The sequence below is a fragment of the Acomys minous genome (genome assembly GCF_964271855.1).
Source record: "Acomys minous genome assembly, chromosome: 3".
NCBI classification, from domain to species: Eukaryota; Metazoa; Chordata; class Mammalia; order Rodentia; family Muridae; genus Acomys; species Acomys minous.
Genome location: NC_140485.1, coordinates 2,378,726 through 2,386,235, shown reverse-complemented (window position 1 = coordinate 2,386,235; position 7,510 = coordinate 2,378,726). Strand labels below are relative to the sequence as shown.

Sequence of the window (7,510 nt, the reverse complement as noted above, 5' to 3'; positions counted from 1 at the left end):
TTTTTACCTTGAAAAAAATTTATCATTTAAATTCCTTTAAAGAGATAGATACCACAGAAGAGTGCAGGGTCACCTTTGTTTCCAGCCACAGCTTGCAAAGAGGCAGCAGTGGGGAGAGTGAGGTATTGGCTCTTTCTGGTCCTGAAAGGGCAGTTTATGTGGCAACTGAGGCAGGAGTCGGAGGAAAAGAATCTGTCTTTTCACCCAATGTCACCCAATGTAGACATTGATCCACAGCACAAACTGACCACACAATCCAAAACATCGGCAAACACGGAAGGGGGGGAGACACCCAGGAGGGACTTCCATGCCAGAAGTGAGGTGGCCCAGGCGGAAGTGTGCAAGAACACTTTCCCCACATGATGCTGGGTGCACACTGTCACTCCTTGTCTTGTTTTTACTAGTGAAGTGTTTGCAGAAATGAAACTGCCCAAGACCAGGGCTGCAGCTCATGTGCCAGGTAGGGCCGGCTTGTTAATCTCCAGCCCCGTGGCTTAGCTAGCCGGTCAGAGTCCATTTAAAAGCAAACAACATCTCTTCCTTCTCAAACGTGATGCATTAATTTTCATTACAGACTCTGTGCTTCAAAACTCTCTGGGGGCTGGAAAGCCCAGCAGGTAAGTCTCAAGCCCTAGAAAGCTGTTAAATTGAACTGTAAATAAAAGGCTTAGGAGGTTCTTAAAATTGTAACCATGGCAATCATCCCTAATAGTAAAAATGAACCCGTTCTCTCTTCTGGGTTAGTAGGTTTGGGACGATCCAAGTCCTTTTGTTGGCTAACTCACCTACTCACATTGCTATAGGCAGCTAGTGCCTCAAGCTGATACACTGCCTTTTGCCATATTTAACCTCTTAAGCCTGATTGGATAACAGACTCACTTTAGGGCTACTTTAGTGGCACTATTCCCGAGAGAGAGAGAAAGCAACCACTTATGTATTAGCAAAAATTTCAGTCAGCATCCGTTCATCCAAATAAATACCTATTGACTATTTACTTTGTGTTAGACCTATCTATGAGGGGAATGTTGGGTCTTCTGTCCTCTAAGTGTGGACTGTTGAGAAGAGGCAACAGTTAGTAAACAAGGTGAAAGGAGAATGAGTCAGGGTAGTATGAAGGCAAAGGGACACTGAAACTAGACTTCCAGAAGGAAGGAGACTGTTAACATGCATGAGCGGGTGATCCAGGAAATGGTCATTTCCTGCAGGAAAACAGTGCACACGTGTGAAAGTTGGAGAGTGTGAGGACTCGAGTGATGTGGCCATAGTAGACTGGCTCTTGTGCTAAGACAATATGATTGAAAGAAAATTGGGCCCAAATCTTGGCAACTTCAAATACCATGATAAGAAAGAGTGCAGACCACGGGGAACCACTGCAGGCTTGGGGCAGTAGGCAAGCCCGGAGACCTCACTGCTTAAAGGCATAGTGTTGGCATTCTGCTCATGAGATAAGAAGAGACTGCAGATAATTGCAGAAGTTGGGGTGTAAGCTAAGCAGGGAACAGAGAGCTAAAGGAAAGTACACTTTCATTGGTCTCTTGGGCTCCCTCTAGACACCCACAAAGGGGAAGGGCAGACAGGGAGGCTGAGGATCTGCAGAGGGTGCAAGGGTTTTCATCTGATGGCTTTTATTTGTGAGATTATTAAGTCTTTCGTGCAGTTCCCGTGGGACAGAAACCAGAATTCAACAGCGATGAAGCCCTAAAAGAAAACTAACTTAGTCTTAACTGTCCATCCATGTCCATCTGCTATTGCTTTGCTCTTCTTCCCAAAGATGGAAGTATTCTGGAGTTTTCTACTTTATCCAATGAATCTTAGGCTGCCAATTCTTAGTTGCCTTCCAGTGGCTAATGAAAAAGTACAGACTCAAATAATTATGTCCAGCATCATCTCCCCGGCCTAGCAGCAAGCTGCTGCATACTGAACAAAAGGTAAAAGCAATGTACACTTCTGTCTTAAGATGCTTCTTCAGAGTTCTTAAGAAAAGAAGAGCTGCTGTCTCTGTGTGTGCTGAGCATCCTGCATTGACTCTGGGAGCTGGCGTGTGGACCAGGTTGCCAGAAAAGGGACGAGAGCAGCCACTGCGAACTGAGGTCCAGCAACAAGCGCCCATTAAACCTAATTTTTCAAAAGCTTCAGAGGTTGGGAGGAGGAGGAGGAGGAAAAAAAAAGGTAAGTCAAAGGGTTTTAGTGACGAAAGGAACTTGGATTGCAATCCTTTTTACTGTAAAACAGACCTCACCAATGCAGCCAGTTACAAGTTAGGTTTTTTAGTCAATGTTTAACTAGGATCTGTGTAGCACTTCGTCACAGGGGGTTCAGGGTTTGAGGTTGGGCACTGGGCGACAGTGGAAGGCTAGTGGCTTTGGAAAGTATACAGGTTGGATTTGCATCTGAGCGTGACCACTGATTGCTTGGCTGACCTTGGACAGGACAGGCTCCTCTGAATCCCCGTCCTCTCATCAGAAAACCCTGGCTGGCATGATTCATCCTCAAGGCTCACTGTGTGGAATGGCCAGGCTGACATGAAGTGGTAAACATCTTGGTTCTCACTCTACTACAGCCAGAGATGAGCTAAGCGGGCCCTCTGCTAGGCCCTGGCAACACACACAGTCTACTTCTCATAGACTGGGTTTTAGCTGAAAACACTGAAATGAGAAGCAACTAGTGAGCTCCTATAGCAAGACCCTTCCTGCTCTTAGCCCTGGGCAAAAAGGCTCTGTGCTTTGGATGCCTGGGGGTCATCATGGCATGGATATAACATGACCCCAAAGGCCATTGAGTCTAAGGTTTGGTCCCCAGATGGTTCTGCTATTGAGCATCATTTAGATGATGATGGTGCTAACTCCGCCCACTGAGAGCTTATGGTTAGAATGTGGGCCTGGGTGGAGGAAGTAGGTCACTGTGGGCATGCACTTGAAGGTGCGCCTTCTCCCTAGCTCTGTCTCTGCTTCCTGTCAGGCACATGAGGGAGATCCATTCTGTTCTACCATATACAACAGTGTTGTAGCTTACTGAGGATGGACTCCAAAACCATGGAGTTAGATGGACACAGACTAAAACCTCTGAAACTGTGAACCAAAAGAATCCTCCCTCTCTCTACGGTGATTGACAGCTTTGCTGGGTGTAGAAGACTGGGCTGACATCTGTGGTCTCTCTTAGCATCTGCATGACTTTTGCTCAGGCCTTTCTGGCTTTCCAAGTCTCTGTTGAGAAGTCAGGTGTGATTCTGATAGGACTGCCTTTATACGTTGCCACTTCTAACATTCTTCCTTTGTTCTGTAGATGTAGTGTTTTGATTATTATGTGGCGGGAGGAATTTCCTTTCTGGTCTAGTCTATTTGGTGTTCTGTTAGCTTCCTGTATGTTTAAAGGCATCTCTTTCTTCAGGTTTGGGAGATTTTCTTCTATGATTTTCTTGAAAATATCTTTTGGTCCTTGGAGCCTGGAATCTTCTTCTTCTTCTTCTTCTTCTTCTTCTTCTTCTTCTTCTTCTTCTTCTTCTTCTTCTTCTTTTTTCTATTCTTTTTATCCTTAGGTTTTTGTCTTTTCATGGTGTCCTTGATTTCTTGGATGTTTTGTATCAGGATTTTTTTTCAGTTTAATATTTTCTTTGACATATGTATTAATTTCTTCAACTGTATCTTCTAAGCCTGAGATTCTTTCTTCCATCTCTTGAATAAAGAAATGGGGGTAGAGATCAGATGTGGGGAGAGTGGGGGTTAGAGGACAGAAGACTGGCAGAGAAAAGAGAAACTGTGGGTGGGACATCTCTGTGACAAGACGGAGACCTAAGTCCGGGTAGGCTTCTGGGAGGATATGAGGGGGACTCTAGTTAAGATTCCTAGTAGCAGGAGCCATGGAGACTAGGGAGGACACACTAGACTCTTAGTGGAGGAAGGGGAACACCACCCGCCCACAAAACCTTGGCTCCACAATTTCTCCTGAATACAAGATGTGCAGGGATAAAGATGGACAGATATTGAGGGAACAGCCAACAAATGACTGGCCCAACTTGAGACCCACCCCAAGGGATAGGGCCAACCCCTGACACTATTAATGATACACTGTATGCTTGCAGACAGGAGCCTAGAAAAGTTGTCCACTGGGGGCTTCCACTCAGAAGTAGTTTGAAACAGATGCTGAGACTCACAGCCAAATATTGGGTGAAGCATAGGGAGTCTTGTAGAAAAGTGGGGGGAAGGAGAAAAGGACCTGGAGGTTACAAGAGTTCCGCAAGAAGACCAACAGAGCCAACTGACCAGGGTCCAGAGGGGCTTGTGGAGACTGAAGCATCAAGCAAGAACCATGCTTGGACTAGACCGAGATCCCCTACATAGATGTAGTCAATGGGCAGCTCAGGCTTTATGTGAGTACACTAGTAAGGAGAGCAAGGGCTGTCTCTGACATGGACTCTTTTGTCTGCTTTTTAAAAAAACTCACATCCCCTGGTGGGACTGCCTTGCCAGGCCATAGATGGAAAGGATACACTCAATCTTGATGCGACTTGATGAGCTGGGGTGTGTGGATCAGGGGGAGAGGGGTCTTCTTTTCTGAGGAATAGGGAAGGGGGGAGGGGGAAGATGGAGGGAGGATAGGATCCAGGAAGAGAGGAAGTAGGGGGCTATGGCCAGGATGTAAAGTGAGTAAATAAATAAATTAATAAAAAAGAAAAATGGTAGAACATCATTATTGGATTTGTATATAACTTCAAATAGATTTTTGTTAGTAATTAAACTTTTCTTTATGTATTTATAAAAAAAAACCCTTCTTTTTATAAGTTGTCTGCCTCAGGTATTTTTTTTTTAATTATAGCAATGGAAAGTGGCTAACATACTTGCTGTGAGAGGGCCTCTTTCGGCTGAATCCTCTCCTTTGGGACGAGGGCTCTTCCAGCACACTCTGCGTCTGTTCACATCCATGACTATTTTCTAACCTACGTGGTGAGAGAACAGGCTGAGCCTGCCCTAGGCTCCTCAGTGTTGTATGGAATGGCAACTTTCAACTCTGCCTAGCCCCAAATCATCCCATTTCTATAAAGCAATAGCCTTGTTCTGCGTCATTCCATTTTGAGTGTAAATGCCAAGAAAGAGTGATCTGACACCTACAAATAAACAGCCGCCTGCTGCCACCATCCCCGGATGCACACACCAATCATCTGTGCACACGTAGACATGTGAGAGCGAGTGACCTGGTTCATTTTCTGCTTCTACTAAATAACAGCACAGTTGAGCAAGTTATAAAGAAATGAAGTTTGTTTTTGGCCCACTGCTCTGGTCTAAGATTACACACTGTGAAGAAGTCCTTATTAGAGAGTCCCAGAGCAGCAAAGGGATCCATGGTGAGTGACAGAGAGTAAAAGACAGTGACCCAAGCTAGGCTATCTCTATAACAATCAATCAAGAATCCTAAGCGCCCCTAAAATATTTTCATTTCTTAACATCTCATGCTGTAGATGAAATCTTAGATGTTAATTTTTGGATGGGTTAGACCCGTTTTCAGATCTTTGCACTGGCCCCATCTATACAGGGCATGAGGTAGGCAGAGCACTCCTCAATGTGTGTCTTTGGCTAACATGGTTATTCTGAATCAAATCATGTCCAGTGTGGCCATCACTCTATTGGAGACATAGCATTGGATCCCAGCAGAAAACACATCATCTGGAGACCCTGAGATTCGGTAGTTGAACAAAACACATGCTCTGGGAAGAGAAATGGATGTCCTGGCTCCAGAGTGTCCCACAGGAAGAAGGGGATAATGGTCTCTCTAGGAAACTCCCTTCAAGGATTCTGGGAATGTGCAACAGAAAAACCTCAGCCCCATCTCTTGGGCCAGAACTCACTCATATGTGCACCTTGAGCTGTAGAGGATGATGGGAAATGTATTCTTTATCTGAGTGTTCACATAGCAGACCCTGTGGGGGTTCTATGGAAAGGGGATAAATTTGGTGCCTAAGTTTCTAAGGGAGTAGAATTTCACTATTGAACTATAAAGCAATAAAACCAGAAAGCAGATAACTTTAAATTATAATATCAAAATATAATGAATATATCAAGAGATGTGAATTATATATTATTAAATATAAATGAATTGGCAGTTTTAAAATTAATTTCAATTAATTAACAATTAATGTGGTGTGTGTGTGTGTGTGTGTGTGTGTGTGTGTGTGTGTGAATGTGCTTGCACTTGTGCCACAGCATATATGTGATAGTCAGAGGACAACTTTTGGGAGTTGGTTTCCTTTTTTCTACTGTGTTGGTCCTGGAATATAATTCAGATTGGCTTTGTGGCTTTTCTAACAATCAGGTGTCAAGCCTGGATCCGACACCTCTTTGGATAGAAGGGAAGCAATGGAAACCGACAGAAAGCACAGGCCCTCTTCACCCGTCCCTGCTTATTTCAGACCTGAGGGTACGGGCTTAGGTTGCTCCAAAATGCTCATTGCTCTTAAATTCTTGGGTCTTGGCATGTGGGATATTAACATTCATCTGATGAGTTAAACTTGTTATTTTTTTTAATGTTACATAGGAGCTGGGCTCATACGTGTGATGGATGGCACCTCGACAAAGTTCTGTTACGAGTCCACACCTACGAATACAGCGTGGTTTGCCAGAAAGTGGACAGCCCGTTTTCTATCCAAACAAATAGAACATCAAGGCAGTAAGATGTATGAACTGCCTCTCAAGGCTGCTGGTATGCAAACTTCACAAGGTTTCCAAATTGGAAGGTAGGCTAGACATTTTTCCTAGCAGAGTTCCTAGACCCAGTGTTATTTTTCAGAAGGCTGTTTGGTAAAATTTATGACGCAATGATACAATCTGCCTTTTTCTTGGGATCCATCCCTTTTACAAGTGTCCATTTAGGTGGCTGGAAGATGGCAGAGGCGGGGGCTTCTGGGGACTGTCCTGTAATTTGCTGATGTCTTTGCATGACTGACATGGAGAGCATGCACCTCGTACGTCCTTAGTGAGGTGGGAGAAGGAAGCAACACTTCAAAGGTGCACTGTCTTTACCCAAAAAAGAGGAGAGATGCTCATTGGCAGAGAATGCTTATTTCTCAATTATAAGAAGCAGGAGTTTGGCTCCCAGCACCCAGGGCAGGTGGCTCATGGCTGTATCTAATTCCTGCTCGAGAAGATCTGACACCTCTGGCCTTGACAGGCACCTGGACTTGTGATCATACCCATACACAGGCACACATACATTTACACATATATCATTAAAAGTTGTAATAATGATGTTTACAAACAAGATTATCAATGAAGAAATAATTTCAGACTTACCCTTAGACTAATTTTTAGAGTGTAGATGAGATAGCCAACCCCCTAATTTTATGGATGGAGACCAAATTGTAGAAGAATTGATGGATTCATCCAAAATAATCCAAAGGTATGCTGTTTCCCCTGGAACCGTGTGCAGGGTGACTAAACTTACTGTCTGTTCTTTTTTAACTTATGAAAAGGATGATGGAACACGTTTGAAGTTTGTGTTGTGGAAAGAAACAGAAATATTT

The 7,510-nt window shown here is 44.1% G+C and overlaps 1 long non-coding RNA gene across 1 annotated transcript; it reads left to right on the top strand.

Moving 5' to 3' along the window:
- The first annotated feature begins 586 nt into the window (after positions 1–586).
- LOC311593739 lies at positions 587–2,154 on the top strand. The gene is made up of 2 exons (XR_014777830.1): positions 587–617; positions 1,980–2,154. It is a non-coding gene; the product is annotated as an uncharacterized lncRNA (long non-coding RNA).
- The last annotated feature ends 5,356 nt before the right edge of the window (positions 2,155–7,510 follow it).